Here is a 23,858-nt window from a genome sequence, read left to right as displayed (position 1 = left end):
ACCCTCATGGGAAGTCCCAGAATTACAGTTACATGGATCTACCTAGAGAGTTGAAGGAAGAAAGCTAGAAGATAAAATCATCCCTTTTGAAGATCCACTGAATGCCTCTTCCTGCTCATTGGTGAATAAGGAGATTGTTATAAATATATTATATATGCACACATACATACATATGTATATCGTATATATATATATGTAAATGTATACATATATATATACACATATACAGAGTGTCCCAAAAATCTTAGTGTAATTTTAAGTCATTAAAATTTCTCTTTTTCTCTATCACTTCAAGTGGGCACAGTAGAGAGAGTGCTAGACCCAGAATCAGGAAAACCTGAGTTCAAATTCAGCCTCAGACACTTCTAGCTGGATGACCAAGCTTCTGCCTGCTTCAGTTTCCTCAGCTAAAATGGGAATAATTATAGCACCTACTTTCCGGGGACTGTGAAGATCCAATTGCATAATATTTATAAAGTACCTAGTATGGTATCCCTGACTCATGGTGACGGTTCTTAAGTATTTGTTCCCTCCCTGTTACCATCCCTCTTTAAAGCCATAGCTATATGATAGATATTGAAATTGAGTAAAAAACACACTAGACCCAGAATTAAACCAGAGAAGAAGAATGAATTGGGTTGCCTTATGGGAAATCACAAAGTTCTTTCTTTCTTGGATTCTTTGAGACTGAATCTCCCTATCTTGTCCAGGAGGAAAGTTCAGTGGCCAGACTATCAACTATTGTCGATTGGCTCAGAAGGCACGCAATGAGAGGAAATAGGCTGCAACATATGACAGAAAAGAATTAAGCTGGAGAAGTAGAATAGGTAGTATGGAAGAAATCATCCAAGAAGTGTATGATTATAAAAGAAAATGAGCTGGTCATCGAGCAAGAATGAGGGAGAATCTAGAGACAGCACCACACGCTCCATTGATTGGTGTCTTTGGACTATGAGAAGAAAATGAGGAAGCCTCCTAGTTCATTGGGTAGACTGCCTGTGGTGAACTTGAGGTCTGGCCAAGTGTTACACAGGATGGACAGGTATGAGTGCTGGGTGATATTTATCAATGGAGGAAATAGCCCCATTAATGAGATTTAGAGATTCATAGGAATATGGCGGGAGGGAGGAGGGATATAGGAAGAGTTGGAAGGTATGCAATTTAATACAAATATGTATCTCTTCATTTAAAATCTCCCATACGGGAGTATTGTTCTCACATTTATATCAGATATGTAGGGGCAGCTAGGGGGTACAGTGGATAGAGTGCCTGACCTAGAGTAAAGAAGACCTATCTTCCTGAGTTCAAATCTGACCTGTGTGATTCTGAGCAAGTCACTTAACCCTGCTTGCCTCAATTTCCTGATCTGGACAAGAAAATGGCAAACCACTGCAGTATCTTTGCCAAAAAAACTGCAAAAGGGGCCATGAAGAATCAGACATGACTGTCCAACAACATACCAGACACTATGGTAAGCACTGGGAATACAAAAATGTACCATCAAGACAGTCTCTACCATGAAGAAGTTTGCATTATAATGGGGGAATACAATATATAAAGGAGAACTAGGAAGGGGACTTAGGGATACATGCATAAAGTTATTGTTGGTGGTCCTGCATTCTCAAAGAAAACCAATGGCACCATGAGGATGATGTCTTGGCTTGCAGTGAACTGGATTTAAGTGAGACAGAGCTTCACAAGGTCATCAGCCTCACTCTCTCTTCCAGAGTCATCAAAGTTCAGTGTCAAGATGACATAATTTAGAAATGACTAAGTGATATGGATTCCAGGCAATAGAAGGCAAAAGTCCGTTGATCAGAACTCAGGGTTCCAGGGACAGATTCCCAGGTTTTGATGGTAAGAGGATGAGGCTAATGGCCACAGAGCAAGGAGCAAGGTTAGGAAATGACTCATGAGAGTTTCCAGTCCGTGCTACAACATATTCCTAATACATTCCACCCCTTGACTATTATAGTCACTACCTGGCTACAATGTCATAACAAAGAAACAGGGCTCCTGCACACTGTGCTGATGAGCGCTCACAGTTTGAATTGGTCTCACACCAGGGCCCCCTTGCAAGCTGTTTCCAGTGCCAGGACCTCACAATGCAGCATGTCCTGGGAAACATACACGTATATATGTATACATCTAGATAACATTTTCCTTCAAGGAAAAGTAAAGGATGGCTGATGCTGAGCTGGAAGACTTGTACTCACATATCAATGAAAAAATTTCCCACATTAAGAAAATTCTTCAATTAAGAAACATAGGGGTGCAGCGAGGTGGCACAGGGAATAGATTACCAGCCCTAGAATCAGGAGAACCTGAGTTCAAATCCTGGCCTCAGACACTTGACACACTTCCTAGTTGTGTGACCTTGGGCAAGTCAATTAACCCCAATTGTCTTGCCTTCCCCCCTCCAAAAACAAACAAGCAAAAAAAAAAACAAAAAACCACAACGTGATCCAGCCTTAAGACTGTATTTTGGAAAATTCAAAATGAAATGACTCTTCTAAAGGACCTTTAAAACAAGTTGGAGTTGGAAGGTCAATATCGAAAATATGTCAAGAATTCTCTTGGGGAGTTACAAGAATCCCTTGAAGGAAATTACAAAAAAACACATAAACTTAAGGAAAATATTCCTCCCCATTTGTCCAAAGTAGTCCAGAGCTGTATGAAGGAAACAAATGTTAACCCTGAAAAGCAAGTTAAAATTACAGCATCTGAACACACACACACACACACACACACACACACACACACATACACACCACCACCACCACCACCACCAAAAGAGCAAAAACACATTAGAGAAATTTTACTACTAAAATCTGATGAATTTGACAATGAGCCTGTGTGTATGAAATCTCATCTGATATACTGTCAAATTAGTGATTTTATTCAAGAAATCAACAAGGCAGTGGCTAGCAGATATAGAATCCTATGTCCCCAAAAGATTATGAATTCTTCCATCAGAAATCTGTATCACAGATTCATTGAAAATGAAACCAAGGATGCCAAAAGCCAATGTTTTGTAGTAGAAGTTGATATAAAAGAGTTCACAAATTTGAAAGCTGACAAGCAGTTTCATATGACACTGAAAATTTTGAGGGACTACCGATGGCTGTCAGAAGTCCACGGAGGAGGACTTGTCCATTATGTTACAAACTGATAAGTTTTGGCATGTTCACTGACAGTATCGTGTATTGTGTTTTATAATTCCTATTTCATAATCTGTGTTTTCATTAGTTTCTTTAATTTGTTCTGCACTTAATAAAGTGCACTTTTAAAAAAAGATACAGCAGTAGGCTTTTGTAACACATAAACAACTGCTCCACAGTATTAACTAACATTTCCTGATCTTTACAACCTTCTTAATATCAAAGTGACCCATCAACCTGATTGTGCCTTTGGAATGCAATTTTGACCATGTCAAGAACTGGGTTCCTTGAATGAAAAATTAGTAATTTTCAGGTTCAGAAGAATTGTATATTCCTATTGACTGCCTATCACAGACAAAAGTTTCACTTTTTATAAAAATTGGAAAGCCTATCAAGCTGTGCAAACATTACATAATTTAACTATTTAGTATTGATAACTACAAGGGACCAATTGTTTCTGTGCCCTGTAAACATTTATTTTGGTGTATCTTCAATTCCAGATCTTCCATCTCCAAACGCCTGTTCTTGTACAATATATGAGGTCATCATCATCATAAATCAAACCAAACTTTCATTGGGAACAAGTTAACATCTGCAAAAAGTAAAATGACAGCTTTAAAGGATGTGCCAGTAATGAGACAAGAGAACAGTTTAAAATGAGTCTAAATGATTAAATCAATGAGAGGCTCCTCTCGCTCACTCCCATGATCCAATATTGTACATGTCAAACAAAAGCCTTGATATTATCCACTTCGCATTCAGGTTTCCAGGAAACAAATTACAGATTCCATTGTGGTTCATATCTGCAGAGAACAGGCAGGTTCTTCTATCAAGCAAAATCACAAAAGATAATCAGCCACCACAGTTCAGTTTGGGGGCTGTTGTCCACAACTCCATCTGCTAACTACAATTCAAATTCAATTTTACATTCTCATTACATCTCAGCTATTCCCAGTTCTTAGGATCAACAATGTCTCCAAAAAGATAACTTTCTATTCTACGCTCTTAAATGCGGGTTCTTCAAACTGAGAGTCTTCAAAGTTGCTTTTGTATAGTCACTCCACCTATGGTCGTAGTCTCATGTGGGGATGCAATAACTCTTTGATAACATCAACTAGGTCAGTAGGAAGTTGCTACGGGTAGACTTTGCTGGCTAGTACTTTGGGTGGAGGGGCATTTATGTCCTCAACACATGTTTATCTATCGCATTATGTCAGGATAGGAATAGGGGTAGGGACTGAAACTGTGATTTAAGTGGTTAGGGAATTCCAAAATATGAAAGGTCCTTCTGTCAATTCAGATCAACATCTTCTCTGCAACCCAGAGTCTTAGAAAGTTGCCTAGAGCACTAGGAGATTAAGTGACTTGCCCAGAGTCATACAGCTCAAAAGTGAGACTTACATGTAGGTCTTCCTGATTTCAAGGCCAGCTCCTACCCATTGCATCATACTGTTTCTTCCCCTTTTTTAAATTTATTGAAATAAAGTTTCACTTTGCTTTTAATTTTTTTTATTTATTAGCTTTACTTATTTATTAATTCTATTGATTAGTTGCCCTGAGCAGGTACTATTTTTTTTTCCTGCCAGAATCCCTTGTCAGAGTTTAACTGCGGCATGAGTTCAAATATCAAAGTTATTAATTATTCATGATAGGTGAGAAAAATATCAGATTCATCCCTAACCAGGAACTCTTTCCCGTCTATTACAGTTCATCACATTTTATTATATCATTTATTACATCACATAGTTCATTCGTGTGCTGTAGATTTTTGCTATTCAGTTGTTTTCAGTTGTGTACAACTCTACATGACCTCATTTGGGATTTTCTTGGCATAGATACTGGAGTGATTTGCCATTTCCTTCTCCGATTCATTTGACAGATGAAGAAACTGAGGCAAACAGGGTTAAGTGACTTGCCAGGGTCGCACAGCTAATAAGTATCTGAGCCTGAATTTGAACTCAGGTCTTCCTGACTCTGGACTATCCACTATCCACTCCACTCTATCCACTGCAGTGCTGCCTGTCCCCAACCATACTGTGAGTAGTGTTTTCCAGCCAGCCCCAAATAGAATGTTACCAGGAGTGGATCTGTATATCAGAGAATTGTGTCATTTGCTAGAAATAATAGGAAATTGTTCTCTAGTGAGAAACAGAGAAGAGAAGAGAGATAATAGTGGCTGTTTGAGCCTAGGCCTGTGAGTTGAGGGAATAAACTGAGTAGGCCAGTAGGGAGACCAACCCATCATCCCTTAGGAACAATCTGTTGACAGCAAGAACTGGCAAGGGCCCCAGTTCCTGGACTAGTCTTAAGGTACTCACCCAGGAAACCAAATGCAGTGTTTTTGATATATTAACATAAATTACAATTCCAAATAATGATGAAATACCTCTAGTTAGAATCTTACCTTGACCTCACTTCCATCCCACTATAATTTGCATCCTCCACCCAATTCATATTGAATAAAATCATGCCTTAATTCCTTGATTCACTAGACGGGGGAAAAATTTGATCATTCAATATAAAGAGATGAACCAGATTTTATTTATTATTTTCTTTAATCCAAAGACGATGTTTCTTTCTTTAAAGAATCTATGGCACCACAATTGCCTAGACTTCCCAAAACCCATTCTATCTCTCCTGTTTTTATTTTCCTTCTTTTGAAGCTATCAGTATATCATACATACTCAAGAACAAAAGAATTTTTTCCTTGGCAAGGTCTTTCAGACTTGGCCACTTGCAATACACATATCCCCAGACACACAAAATAATAACTTCTAAATCAAACAAACCGTTGATCAGCAAGTTATAATGCACACACATTCAAACAAACCAACCAACTCAAACACATAAAACACTAATCTGCCGGGGCAATTGGAGCAGATTGCTCTGAGCAAACAGAAGGCACCATGCTCCAGACTCTGCCCTAACAATTCTTCATTTTGACATCAGGCGTTCTTACTGTGGCTTAGCCCAATTTCAGTCTTTATTCTCTTTGCTTCCGGTCATGTTTCTGTTCATTGCTTCTGAGGAGGTATAGAGGGAATCTTTTGCCAGCCCTATGAGTCTTGGCCTCCACCTGAGATGAGCATGAGGTTCACAGCTCACCCACAAGCCATGTACCACTCCGATTCATTGTTTGTTTGGGGGCAACAGAATCACCCTCAGGCAGTGGGAAGATCAGCGTTAGTCTCATTCCTCAGTATTCTCCTATATTGTTTCCCCTTCTTAACCAGGATCTAATTAGTCTGTTCCCTTAAATAAGGGTGGAGACTGAGGAATTTTCCTCACTCTTTAACCTGATTGTTTGGGTGACACATGGGAGTCAGCCCTTGCATTTAGTTTCCTGGGGTGAGTACCTTAAGGCCAGTCTAGGAACTGGGGCCCTTGCCAGTTCTTGCTGTCAACAGATCGCTTCTAAGGGATGATGGGTTGGTCTCCCTACTAGCCCACCCAGTTTATTCCCTCAACTCACAGGCCTAGGCTCAAACAGCCACTATTATCTCTCTTCTCTTTTCTTTCTCACTAGAAAGCAATTTCCTGTTATTTCCAGCTAATGACACAATTCTCTGATATACAGATCCACTCCTGGTAACATTCTATTTGGGGCTGTCTGGAAAACACTACCCACAGTATGGCTGGGGACAGGCACCAGGCTCTTCTTTTGCCCAGGTGGGCAGAAAGGTGTGATTCTTTCCATCTATTTCTCTTTTTTTCTTTTTAAATTTTTCTTATTTTTTCTTTCCTTTTCTTCTTTTTTTCTTTTTAAATTTTTCCTTTTTAAATGTGATCTTAACAAACATCAATCAACCAGAACATGTTGATAACACAAATAAACTTCAACAAAACTTTGTTGCATGTATATGTCCCATTCTGAACTTTTTTCTCTTCTGTGTATTTTCAAGTGTTTCACTGATGCACTTTTCTTTCATTTCTTTTTTTCTGCCTCACTATATCACTATATATCAATCTGCCCCCTAGATTTTAACTAATTATAATCTTAATTAATTAACAATTAATTAATTAAAAATTAATTTTCTTTAATTAATCTGTCTCTCCCACTGCCTTCTACCCGCACTGAGCCCATTCCTTAAGTATAAAAAGGAAAAATAAAGCCTTTAATGTATACCTTCACAATTTCCCAAAACAAATTCCCACATTGGTCATAACTGAAAACATATGTGTTTTTCTGCATATTGAGTTCACCTCTCTAGCAGAAAGTGACTGTCATGCTTCACCTCATTTGTTTGGACTCATGGTTCATCCTCAAATACATCAAAACTATCAAAAATTTTTTAAATGGCTGTAAGATTGTTATCATTATTTACATTGTCTTCCTAGTTCTGCTTATTTCACCCTGCATCTCCCTAGGTTTCTTTGAAACTGTTCCTTTCCTCATTTCTTGTAGTATAATAATATTATTCCCTTATAGGCACATACAATTTATCTAGCCATTCCCCAACAGGAGGAGGTTTCCTTAGTTTCCAACTTTTGTCTACTATGAGAAGAATCACTATAAATATTGCTGTGCATATATGTCTTTTTCTTCTTTCTTTAATCTTTAGGGTGTAGCCTAGCAGTAGCATAACTTTGTCAAAGAGTATGGGCAATTTAGTAATTTTCTGGTGATGGGGTTCAAGTTGCATTCCAGAATGGCTGGACCAGTTCACAGCTCCATAAAAAGTATCACTGTGCCTGTTTTCCTATAACCCATTTATTTTCCTCTTTTATCATTTGCCATCTAATGAGTATGAGGAGGAACCTCAAAGTTCCTTTACTTGGAATTTCTCTAATTGTGAATGATTTAGTGCATTTTTATATGATTGTTAACTTGAATTTTTTTCTTGAGAAATTCTGATTCCTATAAATTGACCATTTATCTATTGAGGAATAGCTGTTAGTCTCATAAATTTGAATCAGTCTTTTATATGTTTCAAATATGAGTCAGAGAAATATACTTCAAAGATTATATTTAATGTCTAATTTTAACTACACTGGATTTGTACAAAAACTCTGGAACTTCACTTAATAAAATTTGCCTATTTTATCTTCTTTGATCCTCTGTCATTTGTTTGGCCGTGAATTCTTCCCCTATCCATAGATACAAAAGTTAATTTCCTCCTTTCTCCTCTACTTTGCTGATCACGTGTCCTTTTACATCTAAGTTATATATTCATTTGGAGCTTATCTTCATAGATGGTGCAAGGTATTGGTCTAAACCTAATTTCTGCCAGACTGCTGTCTGATTTTCCCGGTAGTTTTTTTGTTTGTTTGTCAGATAGAGAGTTCTTCCTCTAGTACCTGGGCTCTTTGGGTTTATCAAACACTATGGTACTGTGACTATTTACCATAGTATGTTGTACATGCAATCTATCTGTTCCACTGATTGACACTTCTCTCTCTCTCTCTCTCTCTCTCTCTCTCTCTCTCTCTCTCTCTCTCTCTCTCTCTCTCTCTCTCTCACCAATAACAACTCATTTTAAGGATTGCTGCTTAATAGTATAGCTTGAGATCTGGGTCTAGTAGACTACCTTCTTTCCTACTTTTTTTTCGTCATTGTCCTTTAGAATTTGACCTTTCACTTCTCCCTATGAATCTTACTACTATTTTTTTCCTTCCTCCCACTTCCAAAGCTTATATAGCAATAAAAATAGTGTTCTCAGCATAGAAATAAAAACAGCCCACATATTTGGGCATCCTTGGCTTCATTTTCATGCAGTGATACCCTCAAGGTGTGTGTCCACAGTCATCTAGTCCAGGCTGGTATAAAACATGGCAGCTTCTGACCAATCTCCCTCCCCGCTCTGCTTCATCTTGTTTTTCCCATTTCCTCAGGAAACACACATCCTCGAACTGTGTCTCTCCACCTCCCCCACCCCCACCCCACCCCCAGTACTAATGCAATGTTCGATGCACAGAACAGTGTTTTTGTACCTGGTATCCTATCTCTTCACCCCAATATTCCCTTCCTACTCCCTTCAAGAAGGTGAATAGAACACTGGCTCTAGAGTCAACGGATCTGTGTTTAAATACTATCTCCAATAATTAGTACCTGTGTGATGTTGGACAGGTCAATTACCCTCTTACAGCCTCAGTTTCCTCATCTGCAAAATAAAGGAGAGATTGGATTCAGTGATCTCTGAGATCTCTTCTAGCCTGTGATCCTATGAGCTAACCTTGGAGCATTTGACCATCTAATTGGGTTAAGGGACTCATGTTTCTGAAAAATGCTATTGATGTCCATTGGTTCCAGATCCAAACCTGTGGGGCTTAAGTATCAAACTCCGTTGAAGGGACAGAAAGGGTGATAGCCAGGCTTATAGTTTGCCTTGAAATTTAAGATACATAGACTATATTTATGAAACCTTAATACAATCTTGCAGGAACTTATTATTTGGCAGCTAAAGGATAGTGTGCTATATTGGGTGTCAGGAAGACCCGAGTTCAAATCCTGCTTTAGACACTCTCTGTATGACCTGAGCAAGTCACTTAATCACTCTCAACCTCAGTTTTCTCACCCACAAAATGGGAATAATAATAGTACCTAGCTCACAGAATGGTTATGAGGATCAAGTAATAAAAAAACCACAATATCCAATTGATTTCTATCCATGTGTATAGATTTAATATGAATATTTCTAGTTTTCATTTTAATTCAATAAACATTCATTAAGTGTTTACCATTTTATCAGACACTGTGCTAGGCCCTGGGAATACGGAGATTCCTATCCAAAAAGCTGCTTGTTTTTCTTCTTTAAATAGTTTCCTCAGTTTCTGAATATACACATTCCTGATGCTTACTAATATTTATCCTCTCCAGGTAGGCAGTAAGAGTAATCATCACCTTCATCTTAAAATGTTCATCATAAGTCTCCCACTTCCTAAACATCAGGTGCCATCTTGGGATGGTAATAGTAGAATCAGAAACAGATAACAGACATTAAAATATCTCCTGTCCTCAAGAGGCTTTCACTGGGAGGGGGGAGGTATTGCAATGGATATAGAACACACAAAGCAATAAAAAATCATTTGAAGGAGGAGAAGCTACCAACTGATGAGGGTATCCAGAAAGGCCTTATGAAGGAAGTGGTGCCTGAGTTAGATTTTGAAGAAATCTAGGAGTAGGAAGGCAGAGGGGTGAGAAGGGGTTATATTCCAGACTGGAGAGGACCACCTATGCCAAGGAACAGAAATAGGAGATCATGTGTGTAGGTCATGCATAGATAACAACCAAGAGGGCAGTTTGGCTGAAATAGAGAATTCATGAAGGAAAGTATTATGAAATATGACCAGAAAGGTAAGAGACAGCCAAAGCTATGCTGGGGCAGTTCTTACTGGCTGAATTTTAAGTTTCAGTGTGATCATTTACACCTTAAAAACTGGCAAATACTACAAATCAGGGCTTGGTTTATTGTTTTGTTGATTGTCTAGAATGAAGAAAATGATGAATAAAATGTTAGCAATTGCAGATTAAGTTTAAAAGTGTTTATTTGTATTTTTTTTCTGAAAAGCTAGTTGTTAAACATCTACCGGCACACCCCAGAAGGGAGCCACTATGGAGGACTTTAAAATGTTAGTTTGATGGTTTTTATTTTATCCTAGAGACACTAGGGAGCCACCAAAGACTTTTGAGCAGGAGATATGTATGGTCAGATCTATGTTTTAGGCATATCTACTTGGCGACTGTGAGGAGGGTAAATTGGATCATGGAGAGAATATAATCAAAGAAATCAATTAGAAAGACCAGACGCACACAATTACATTAGTCCAGAATTAAGGTGATGAGGCTCTATCTCACTGGAGAGAAGGAATCAGATATGAGACCATTGTAGAAGTAAAATCAACACTCTTAACTAGAGGGATGTAGTGTGTATACTGACCACTAGGTGGTGCTGCATCCACATTCAAGTAAGCTACCTTCCCATCCGCCTGTTCTCCATCCTGAAAAGCAGCCCCAGTGGTCCCAGGTTCTATACAGATCCAGGGGTGTGACCTGATAGAAGCTAAACATTGACCAAATGAGAAACACCCCTCATTTTTTTCTCTGGGTTCCCATTTCCCCACGTTTAGAAACTTCCTTTTTGATTCACAGCCTCTCATTTATAGGATACAATCATTTGCTGGATTTGGGGTTTTTTTGTTTTGGGGTTTTGTTTTGTTTTTTACTTAGTGGTCATGTGATTTATTGGCATAATAAGGTAACACAAATAGCAGCACAGTAACCCAAAATAGATGGTAAAGAATCACTTGAATAGTACCCTTCAAGGAAACTGCTGTATAGAACTGAAAAAAATTCAATTCTCTGAATATAAACTGAATTTATAATTGAATATAAGCCCTTATACCTCCCCCCAACCAATAGAAAGGCAAGCTGTAGAACTCACCAAGGTCCCTTCAGCAGCCAAGTGAGGAAACAAGGAGGGGGGCGGGTATTTGGGAGATTCTCACAGCAAGATCGCTAAGGAAAACAAGGAGGGCAGTGCTGCTGAATGTTGCTGGGGTGGTGGCCTTTTCCAAACCCTTACCTCATTAGCCATGAAACTGCTCTAGTCAGTTCCAGTCCCACCCTGCCTACTCCCATCTCTACACCAGCCCAGCAGTTCTTCATGGGAGGTTCAAGTACTCACTTCGCTCATCCAACTCAGCTGGAGTGGTAATGTCAGTAGAGTTTCTCCCCACTCCCCAACTCCCATCCATTCTAGAGGGTCAGAAAGGGAAACCCCAAATGGGGTGCAGATGACCATGTCTCTTGTCTTTCCCAAGCTTGTAAAACTTATGTCAGGAAGTCTCTTAAAGTGCGATGGAAAATGGAAACATAAAGACTCTGGGAAATGTATTTCTGTACTTCATGCAGAGACCAATAGGACAGAGAGAAGGAGTTGAAACTTAGCCACTTCTCTCTTGCCCATTCTTGAGAATGGCCAGAACCATGAGGGTGCTCATCTCTGTTCTGCAAGAAGCCCCTCTCTTTGTAAACTGGGGTGAGACCCAAAGACTTTGTTTTGTTTTGTTGGGGGGGGGGGGTGGCGCTGCTGGAGAAAAACCCCAGGATCTTAGAATGATGTTGTGGGTGTGAGGATGAGTATTCTAGAACTGAAATGGTTGAAGATCCTGAGACTGGGTCAAGGAAGGGAGAAAAGAGGCCCTCTGTTTAAAGAAGTTTAGACAGGACAGGAGAATTACTCTACTTTAAAGGAAGAGGGATGCTTGAGGCTGGTGAAGAAAGATTTGGGGACTGGGAGATACTATAAACAGAGACTGAGATCGTGGGATCCCTGCTAGAGCAGTTTTCCTTGACCTCACTGAGACAGAACCCCAGAGTGCTACATTTGTATATTCTCTGCATGTCAGGTCTTTCTTAATATAATCAATCGCAGACATAAATTAAAGCACCTACTATATTCCAAGCACTGTGCTAAGCACTGGAGATACAAAAGAAAAGAAAGGAAGGAAGAAAGAAAGAAAGAAAGAAAGAAAGAAAGAAAGAAAGAAAGAAAGAAAGAAAGAAAGAAAGAAAGAAAGAAAGAAAGAAAGAAAGAAAGAAAGAAAGAAGGGAGAGAGGGAGGGAGGAAGGAAGGAAGGAAGGAAGGAAGGAAGGAAGGAAGGAAGGAAGGAAGGAAGGAAGGAAGGAAGGAAGAAAAAAGAAAGAAAGAAAGAAAAAGAGTGAAGGAAAGAAGGAAGAAAGGAAGGAAGGAAGAAAGGAAGGAAGGAAAGAAAGAAAGGAAGAGTCCCTGACCTCAGGAAGCTTATCAGGAGAGATATCATGAACATGAATGTATACAAAATAAATTCAAGACAATGGCAAGGGGTGGGGGGGGTGGCAGGAGAAAAAGCTTCAAAGTGTTGCTTAAGATGAGTTTTGAAGGAAATGAGGGGTCCTGTGAGGAAGAAATGAGGTAAGTACACTCCAGGCATGAGGTACAATCTATGCAAAATGAGAGCAGTTGGGAGACAGAGTGCTATGTGTGAGGAGCAAACAGAAGGTCAATAATAGCCTTACTGAGTTATATATTATGTTGGCAGGTTGTGTGTTTGTATGTGTCTGGTGAGCTCCTGGGGCACCCTCCTACCTGCTCTAACTCCACCTGACTTCCCCCTCCACAGTGGGTGGACCACTACTAGATTGATGGGTCTGGGAGTAAACCTAAGGAGTTCAGTTTCTAATACAGTCTCTCATGAGTCCCCACTAGCATACTTCCCATGAATTATCAGCCAGGCTTAATTAGCTTTTACAAAAGGTATTCCTAAGCAGGTATAGAAAGAATCATCAGTTCACAAAATTCTACCTCAAATTGAGGACACACTCTTCTGCACACTCATAGTCACTGGGAAGAGTTGACTTAGAGTAAAATGATAATGATGCAAATCTACAGGGAAACACACACAAAAAGGAATAACTCACAGATCCTGGTTCCTTTTCTCCCTTTGTAGAGTTTTCATGATATTTCCCTTAAATGTAACTCTGCTGAGTTCCAAGGATCAAGACCTTCACAGAATCCAGAAAAGACCCTTCTCTTTGTCCCAAAGGGTCATGCTCTTGGAAGCAGCTTCTCCTTCAGGTGCTTTCTTTATCCTCTCCCCCTCCTTCTCACTCTCACTCTCCTTCTCCTCTCCAAAAGAAGGTAAATTTTGATGGCCAGAAGCTGCCCAGTGAACTTGGGGCTAATTGACTGGATTTCTTTCCTTCCTTCCTTCCTTCCTTTCTCTTTCTCTCTTTCTCTCTTTCTTTCTTTCTTTCCTTCTTTCTTCTTTCACAAAACCTTAAACTCAGTTCACTCTAAAGCTCATAGACTGGACCACAATAGGTTCCTGCCCAAGCTCCACTTAATGACTATACTTTGGGCTCTCCAGACTTAGAGTAAATGTCAATGTAACTGTTTCTCTTTGGAACAGCAACCCTGAGGGGTTGGTTTTTCTTCTTTCTAATTAAAAAAGCCATCCCTGGACTCACTTCTTAAAGAGGCCTATTCACTGAACGTGTGTTACCTCATTCAAAGTACCTGAAAAAGCCTTAGCCTGAAACGGCCAGGGGTCTCCCATCACATTCTGGGCCATCTCCAGGCATCCTGATGAATATCTGGCCACTGCACCCAGATGGCTCAGGAGGAAAAAGTGAGGCTGGTAACCTTGCATAGCCCTCCCTCACTCAAACAAAGTCAACTGCTAATCATGTCATCATTTCCGTGATGTCATGGTCCTCTTTGAAAACAAAGGACAAACACAGCTATCTTTATGTACCTTTCTGTGTCTGTGTCTATATCTGTGTTTGTCCTTGGAGTGTCCTGTGGATTCTTTGTCTGCTATGGGCTCAGTAGCTCTGATAAGTTGGTCAACGAGAGAGGAGAGGAGTATAATATTCCCTCCAAGCTTACTCTCCCTTCCCGTTGCTGCTCTCTCGCACAGGCTCAGGGATTTGTCTTCTTGAATCACTCCAGAATATCTAGTCTTCCTCTCCCAAATTTAATCTTTCATCACTAAATCAGCCATTTTCATTATACATGGGATCACAAGTACATTTGATTCTTTCAATCAGTGACAAGATGATTCTTACATAATATCATTTCCCTTCATCCAAAGGCTTAAAGTCTTTCTTTCTTCTTAAATGATTGAGTTTTTCCACACATTATCATGAAGAAAATTAATGCCTAGTTTGTCTTGTTGAATGATTTATTGAGGTGAGGGTGTTGAATTTTTTCCTTTAGTCTCCACCAAAGCCCCTCAGCAAATCAACTGGAGTGCTTTTGACATTCAAAGAACCTATGATTATTCATTGTGTTTGGCATTCAAAGTCCTTCACAACCTTCCCCACCCAACCTTTCTGATCTTCTTACCCTCCTCCCAACATTCTCTTCAACGTGGTGACCTCAGCCTCCTTGCCCTTCCTCAGACAAGACACTTCACCTCTCAGCTCTAGGCACTTTCTCCAGCTGTCCTTGCCTACAACGCTCTCCCTCCTCATCTTTGAGGATCTCTGCAGTCCTGACTGCCTTCAAATTTCAATTAATATCCTATTCCCTACAGGAAGCCTTTCCTCATCCTTCTTAATTCTAGTGCCTTCTGTCCATTGATTTTTTCAATTTTGTCTTGTTTATAGCTTGTTTGTACGTAGCTGTTTCAGCCAGCTAGGTGGTACTCAGGAAGACCTGAGTTCAAATCTAACCTCAGATACTTCTAGCTATATGACCCAAGGGAACTCACTTAATTCTTTTTCCTCATCTGTCAAATAAGCTGGATAAGGAAATGGCAAGCCACTTCATTATCTTTGTCAAGAAAACCGCAAAAAAGGATCACAAAGAGCCAGACATGACTGAAAACTAGCTAAACAACACATAGTTGTTTGCATGTTATCTTCCCCCATTAGATCATGAATTCCTTGAGAGTAGAGATGTCTTTTACCTTTATTTTTTTTCCATTGCTTAATACAGTGGCTGGCCCATGGTGGGTGTTTAAAGAATGTTTATTGACTGACTAATTTAGACACAAATGATGCTGCATGTCTGACAAGGAAACTGAGCCTCTACTTGTAAAGGCACTAAACCTCCTTCATCCCAGGAGTAGCGTGGAAAGTGGAGATAGGAATGGGTCCACTAGGGTGAGACATCCCAGCCATGGTGCCCACCAAGCCACTGGAGCAGATTTAGGTTAGAGCCTCCAACATCTCAGCTTTCCTGTGGACCTGAAATCCATAATACATCAGGCTTCTATGAATACTTTACTCTTCTAATCACAGAAGAAATCTTGTGTCCAAATTTGGTCCTGCTTATATCTACTCTTCCAGGTATCCAGCCTTATTCCCTGAGCATCATTAGTCTCAGTCTATCCTTTGTTCAACCTCTCCATCCTCTCCCTGGCCTCAGACTGTTAACCAATCCTGGCCCCAAACGTCCACAAAAGTGTCTAAACTCAGACCGTCTCTGGGTCAATTTCAATTCCTTCCCTGTTCCACCTCAGTTATGTACTGTCCAGTCTAGGTCCTTCTGTTTCCAATCCTGGCTCCTCTTCTGTCCACCACCAGATTAATGTGTGTTGAAACTCAGCCCATTCTGAATCCAAGTAATCCAGTCCATCTTTGAATCCAACATGTGTCTGGTCATATATCTGGCCTCATTTGTCCTATATCCAACAGCTCTTCCCAGGTCCAGCCTCTATCTCCAACTTCTGCTACTTCTACATCTAGTCTCAATTCCTTCCATGTCCAAACCCTGTTTATTCTTTGTCCAGCCTCATGTATCTAAACTTGGTCCCTCCTCTGTCCAACATTGGCCCATCCTATGTTTAGCCTTAGCCCCTGCTCTATCTGACCTTAGACTCTCCAATGTATAATCTCAGCCTATCCAAGGTCCAAATTGGACCCATCTTGAGTTCAACAATCAGCCCCTTTTCTTAACAATCTGATCTTTTGAACAAGCAACTTAGCTCTCTCCAACTCATCCTCCATGTCAGGAGAGTTCCCTGTATAACCACCAGATGGAAGTACATGCCACTTTTCTCTGTTTAGAGTTAGGATTGACTACAATCTCGTTTATCCCAATGGTTGTGGGTTCCATCCAACACTAGGGGGCATTCAGGAAAAATGTCAAGCTCTTTGTGGTAAGGATTTGGTAACTTTGTGTAACAACATTCATTCTCTCTTCACTTTTTTTTAACCAAAAAACAGTTGTGGGGCACACAAACTATTAAAATAATTTATACAAAGAAAGGCAATGGCTAGTCCTTAATTTCAACAAAAAAATAGTGTAAGATAAATTTATTTATTGATGAAAATCCTTTATAATTTTCATATTTAGAACAAAATATTGGCCATAATGATAATATTAATGTGATAAGTATGGCTTTGGTCAGTACAGAGCTTCTCAGAATGTGGTGGCCTTGTTAATATTACTCCTCATGACTCCTTCCAGCTAATAGGGAATGTTGTTTTGTCTTTATAACAGGAATAACAGAATGGATATAATGAGCAGTATTAAAATGTATATAACTTTTTATCCACCTGTTGTCAAAACATAAGATTTTCCATTCCAAACATTATCCTCCCACATACTATTGCAAAACAAGTCTATCAACCATTCTTATTGACATGGAATATGACCAAAAGTATTCATCAATGGTGGATGAGCTCTTGAACCATTCATATTTAGACATACATGTTTTTAAAATAAAATATTACTCTACATGCTGGCAAAATAATTTATAAGCAGACTTTTACTTTCTCCTGTTTCATTTTTGGACAGGTATTTGAAATATTTTAAAATTTTTATTTTACAAATGAATCATCCAGATTTTTAGCTTTTTCGTAAATGTAGTCACTTTATCTTCCCAAATCAGAAAATGAATTTCAGGATTTTACATTGACTTTATTTAAAATGGTCAGTTTTTCAAAAATAGCCACTAAATATGCAAGGTTCAGTAGGATTTTTTTTGCTACAAAATTTAATCTATTTCATTTTTATTCTTATCATACAAAAATTCTTATTTCCTTTCGCTCAAACACTTTTTGAAGTACTTGGGCAAAAGAAAACCACCACATCTTGCCATAATGTAGAAATGTCCTATATCATTGAATTTTGTAAAAATAGCATCTTTTTCATGTAATTTTAAAAAATAAAGTTAGTGATCCTTCCAAAAACTTGAAAATTTTTAGGTAGCTCCTTGGTTTTTTTTTTTTTGTTTTCATATATGTGATCAGATGTGAAGCATTCATGTATCCAAACTGCAAGGTCACATTTTAATAGTCCTTATAGATCTATATTTCATCATGACAACAATTGAGTCCTTACAGTCCAGAATCAAAAATAAACTCTCCCTCATATCATTTGAATTTTTTTAAGTCAACTCAAGAAGTGCTGTAAGTAATGAAAAGAAGTTTGGTAGAAATTCAGTTCAAACACTTTATACCAAATACCAAAACAAATTCAAAATGAATATTCGACCTGAATAGAAAAAGTCACACGAAGGAAGGAAGGAAGGAGGGAAAGAAGGAAGGAAGGAAAGAAGGAAGGAAGGAAGGAAGGAAGGAAGGAAGGAAGGAAGGAAGGAAGGAAGGAAGGAAGGGAGGAAGGAAGGGAGGGAGGGAGGAAGGGGGGGAGGGGGGGAGGGAGGAAGGGAGGGAGGGAGGAAGGGAGGAAGGAAGGAAGGAAGAAAGGAAGGAAGGAAGGAAGGAAGGAAGGAAGGAAGGAAGGAAGGAAGGAAGGAAGGAAGGAAGGAAGGAAGGAAGGAAGGAAGGAAGGAAGGAAGGAACTTATTAAGAACCTTCTGTGTGCCAGGCACTTTACAAATATTATCTCACTTGATCCCCACAACAATCCTGTGAGGTAGGTGCTATTATGGGTCTCCATTTTACTGATGAGGAAACAGACTAATAGAGACTAAGTGACTCATCAAAGGTCATACAGTTTAGTTAGTGTCCGAGGCAAAATTCATGTTCAACTCTTTAAGAATCCAGTTCAGAACTCTACCCACTATGCCCGCAGCTTTTGACCTTTTAGTGGATCCATAATATAACTTCTCCCTTCATTAGTGTAAACCATAATGAAAGCCCTCTATGCCTTTCCTTCCTGTATTATTCCCACCTGTGCTTTTCTGCAAATCCTCAGAAAGACCTGAATTCAAATCCAACCTCAGACACGTACTCACTGTGTGACCCTAGGAAAGTCATTTAATCTTTATTTGTTCAATAGTAAAAGAAAAAAAAAAAAACAGGGACAATAACAGCACTTACCTCTCAGAATCAAATAAGATATTTGTGTCTGACACAAGAAATGACTAACAAATGTCTGTTTGTTTCATTCCTTCTTCCATCAAGTCTCTACCCAATATATAGTAGAGACCTTCCCTTGTTGGGAATGGGTTGTGAACACCAGAGTAGCACCCAAGTTATCCTCTAGATATCCCTCAGTTTTGCCCTATGTCTAGATCTTGGAACACTGAATTGGATTTGTAAATTTGAATTTGTGCTAGATTTTTAAACTGGGAACCTGGGTCTTACCTCGGGGATCTTAAGAAAGTCACTTCCACTTTGCAAAACAAAGGATTTGAACAGCTGATCTACAATGTTGCTTCCATTTTAATCTTGACAGTGTGATGAGCAAGGTCCACAGCAGATATCTCTGGATCCTCTGCTACCTTACCCAGGTTCCTCTTCATTTGTCTTTCCTCCCCACTTCTAAACTTGGTTCCCAATCATCTTTGTCACCTATACTGAGAGTTTACACAAAGTAACATGAATCTTTTTTTATCACCTTTCCCCTTTTTTGCCAAACAACTAGTTGTTGTGTTCAAGAAGTTCTCTTTCAGTATGTAAGTTAATTGTGCCTCCATTTTCCCATCTGTAAAATAAAGAAATAGGAGTGAATTATTTCAAAGCTATTTGCAAAGCTATACCCTGTGATCAGAGGGGAGGACCAGCTCCATAAAGGTTGAGATATTTGGGACATGAAACCAGAGAATAGAATATTTCCATCTAATCACCACAGATTATAAACATCAAGGTCTTGGAAAGAAGTTTGAAAACCTATCTCCACAGCTCTTCATTATTTCTAGTTCTTAGTTTCGTGTTCATTTCTGAGAAAAATTCCTTTTTACTAACTCATTCTTCATTATCTTGGGGTCTTCCTCAGCCCTCATTATTCTGCAACACAAACAGGCCTCAGGATGATTGGAGATTTTCACTATAAAGGGGCTTTTGGGGGTCTTTTTTTTCATTTTTAGAGAAAGAGCAGATTTTTAAGACAGAATGAGGTTGTGGGGAAAAGGAGTCAGAGGATGTGAGTTCAAATCTCAACTCTGCCACTTTACCTTGTTTGACTTCAGACAAGTCACTTCAACTCCCTCTGGGCCACAGTTGCCTCATCCATAAAATGAAGGCATTAATCTAGATGACCTTTAAGGTCCCTTCTAGGTCTAAATCTAAGATCTTATGCCTGAATGTAAGGAATAACTCCCAAACAACTGAGAAGTTCCACAATGGAAAAGGCTACTTTGCAACGTATTCAGTTTCTTGTTATGAGATATGTTTCATATAAGGCTAGATAATCACTACTAGGGGATGTTATAAAGGGTCTTTCTCACTTCAGTAAGAGATTAGTCACAATGTCTTCCAAAATCCATTCTGTCTATAAGCATCAGTGATTGGGTGATAACAGTCAAGACTAGATGTCTAGCAGTATACCAAAAGTGCTTCCTTCCATCAGTTTTTCTTACTCAGTCCCTGATACAAGCAATGCCTCAGACCTACTGAGGAAGGTAGACTCTTTTATTGTTACTGCACCAGAGCTAAAAGGGACCTCATCTGTCACTGAGTTCAAACCTGAGAAAGAATCCCTTTTGACAAGTGACTATACGGCCTCCACACTTAACTCTATGCAGAGATAGGGAGCATATGCCCCCTGAGGCATCCCATTCCACTTGCATATATATCCAATTGTTAGACATTTTTCCTCACATAAAGCCTAGCTCACCCTCTTCAAAACTGCCAACCACAGATCCTGGTTCAGCCCTCTGGAGCCAAGTAGAAAAAAATGTAATCCTTCAGATCTTTTAAATCTAACCCTTCAAATACTTGTAGAGACTACAGTGTTATGTTCCCCCAAGTGTTCACTTTTCTAAGCTATACATCCTTTACTGATCCTTATATGTGTAACATGAGCTGCAGAAGTCTCTCCCACAGATCATTGATACTGTTACTGCATCTTCAAGAAGCAATTGAATAATGAAAGACTGTTGATTTAACTTTCATTCTGGGGAGACTGTTACATGCCATGACTGGAGAGATACTGTGAGAAGACAGGGAGAAAGAACTTATTCCTGAGAGAACGGAATTTGACCCTTACATTGTGAATAACTAGGAAGAGGATTCTTGAAAGACTTTGGCTGCTGTCCTGAGCACCAAACAGTAGGACTGTGCTCCAGAAGTGAGAAGTCAAAATGAGCAGTGATCATTAGAAATGGCTGGCTAGAACCAGTTATAAGTAATTACTTATGCCTTTGTTTCATTATTGTTATACTGTTAATAAACATGTATAAACCGTCACTTTCATTTTTATTTAAACCCAGGAAATTGGAGGGTTTGACATACAGAAAGAGATGACAACTATTTATTAGAAGAGAAATTAACACAGCTTATTATTATTTGTGGTGGCTGTTGTCGTTAGACTGCATATTGCCTCTCCCTCTACCTCCATCATTTAGTAACCTCTCTTCCTCTGAGGTTCACATAATTCATATTTACTAATCAATCAAAATTGTGGTACCTCTTATCTACTGACTTCCAAGATACTTTCCCTCTTTCCTCAATGAATTCAGTGCTTGGTTCACAGTCTTTCTCTCCTCTTCCACTCCTACCTTCATATTAGGGTTCTTCAACATACAAACTGATACCCCCTCAAACACCCTAATCACCCAGTTCTTCAGTTTATTCATTACCTATGACCTACTTCTCTACTCTCCATCAGATACACACAGAGATAGTCAGACCCTTAATCTTGTCATTACCCACAGATATTCTACTTCTGTGTTCATGAATGCTAAAATTCCCTTGTCTGATCACAACTGATTATCATTAAACATCTCCCTCTGCCTTGAAACCCCAACCCTTGTTTTTTATGTTCCATTTAACCTTCAATCCCTGCACCCCTCAGATATTTCTCAAGCCTCCTCATCTTGACCCCTTTGTGAATCACTTCTACTCTACACTATCCTTTCTTCTGGAGTCACTTCTCCCCTTTTCTGTCACTGATTTTGCATGTCAAGCCTCAGCTTTAGTTTATTCTGATCATCTACTGCTTTTGCTCTTACTTATGTGTTACTGGATGAAGCTGGAGAAAATTATGAAAGCACGCTGACTGTCCATTACAACTTTTTGTTACATATTCTCAACTGGACCCTCACTCGAGTAAGGCCATCCTTTCTAACCTCCCTAATATACTCACTATCCCATTCACCACAGTGAAAATTTTTCTGAAATTTTTCATCTTTCCTCAAACCTTCCTTGATTCCTTCCCCTGAACTCTTAGTTAATAAATTTACCTCACACTTCACTGAAAAAAGTAAGGCCATTTGCCAAGAGCTCCTTCTTATCCCTCCCCTCTTAATCTCAAATCCTCCAGATGCTTTCTACTACCAGGTCCTCCTTCAACCCTGTCTACAATGGGAAAGGGGGAGTTTATAATGGGTATAAATCTAGAAGTTTGGTTGTTAGGGAATCCCCAACCTTATAGAGTGACTTCCCTTCATGGTCACCATGCTACCTGATATCCAGAAGACAGGTAGCACTGATACAGAAAAAAAAGATTTCATGGCAAATGATCATTGGGAGGGCAAGGGGTAGTAATGAATCATACAATCAGGGACAAAGAAAGATCTCTACCATGAGGTAATACTTCTGTCTTCTCTATCTCTTATTGGAATTTATGCTGCCAAAAAAGGCATAATTTAAAAAGAAATGAGAGGCAACATTTAGAAGGCAATAACATAGAAACTCTTTAGAAAGGGGAACTTTAAATTGTACTTTAGAAGCTTTAGTTCTGTGTAGACAATAGAGATTGAAGAAGGAATAAATAGGTGTAAGGAACATAAATTAAAAAATAAAAATTTAGAGTAGACAGAAAAGGGAGAGAGTTAATGAAAATTAATGAAAAGAATAATGAGGGGAGGATAATTCATTTTTTGAAAAAAGGTGAGGGTAAAAGAGGAAGAGGAATTTTATTTGATAACCCAACTCAGAGAAAAAGAGATTTAGATAACTAGATAAATGAAAGATAAAGGAAGCAATGTTATATAAAATTGCTGTCGCTGTTATAATATATCTTTCATTCTTGAGCAGGACCATGACATCGGGAAGGTGATGCCATGACTTGTAAGTGAATTGGATTTAAATGAGGGAGTGGATTTAACTCACTGGCCTCACCTTCTCCTCCAGAACCATCTGGGTCCAGTGGCAAGATATCCATCAAGATGACTAGAGATGGCCCTGGATGCAATGAGAGATCTTGGCCTTTTAAAGTTAAGGTCTTTCCAAGGTCTCAGTTTGACTGAGGCAGCATTCATTCAGTGATTAAGGCTAGGTAAAAATGAGGGCAAAGGATGGTCTCTTTCATCCAGTCAAAGTAAAAAAGGAAGGGATGGCCCTCAGCGTAAAATTACAAAATTCAGGGGAAGAAGGAACAAATGAAATGAGCATTTGAGGGGAAGGGGAAGAGAACCTGTTGGTTGCTTTGAAAAGTAGATTACACAAAAATAACTGAAGAGACAAAGTATTGTCTTTACAGAAGAAGAACAATTAAAAACAAAAATCCCAATTCAGAAAAATATATGAGAGAAACAAAAGAAAATATAAACCTAACATAACTTGAAATGGGAATGGATTAAACCATCCAATAAAACAAAACCAAATTGATGGATTAGTTAAGAAAACAAAATCGTACAACCTGTTGCTTACAAGTATAACTGAGCCTTTGGAACATGCCCAGTTTACCCAACATGGAGACACCCCCTAAAGGGACTTGTCCTGGCCATGCCCAGATCTCCTGAGATGGAGGCACTCTTGATTCCCTGTCCTGAGAGGCGTATAGTGTCCTTTGACTGGCTGCCTAACCAGAATGGGCTGTCTTTAAAACTGGCGATTCTGAGACAGTTGCTCTTCCTGGCTCACATCCTTTCCTGCTTACTCTGTCCTGCTTTGTCCAAATGTTGAAGATAACAACT

The 23,858-nt window shown here is 39.2% G+C and overlaps 1 pseudogene; it reads left to right on the top strand.

Annotated features, from left to right (window-relative positions):
• The first annotated feature begins 2,182 nt into the window (after positions 1-2,182).
• Positions 2,183-3,172, top strand: LOC140500358 (SKA complex subunit 1-like; annotated as a pseudogene).
• The last annotated feature ends 20,686 nt before the right edge of the window (positions 3,173-23,858 follow it).

Source organism: Notamacropus eugenii, chromosome 4 (genome assembly GCF_028372415.1).
Source record: "Notamacropus eugenii isolate mMacEug1 chromosome 4, mMacEug1.pri_v2, whole genome shotgun sequence".
NCBI lineage: Eukaryota > Metazoa > Chordata > Mammalia > Diprotodontia > Macropodidae > Notamacropus > Notamacropus eugenii.
The sequence above is the reverse complement of the archived record's forward strand: the minus strand, read 5'-3'. Positions and strand labels throughout refer to the sequence as shown.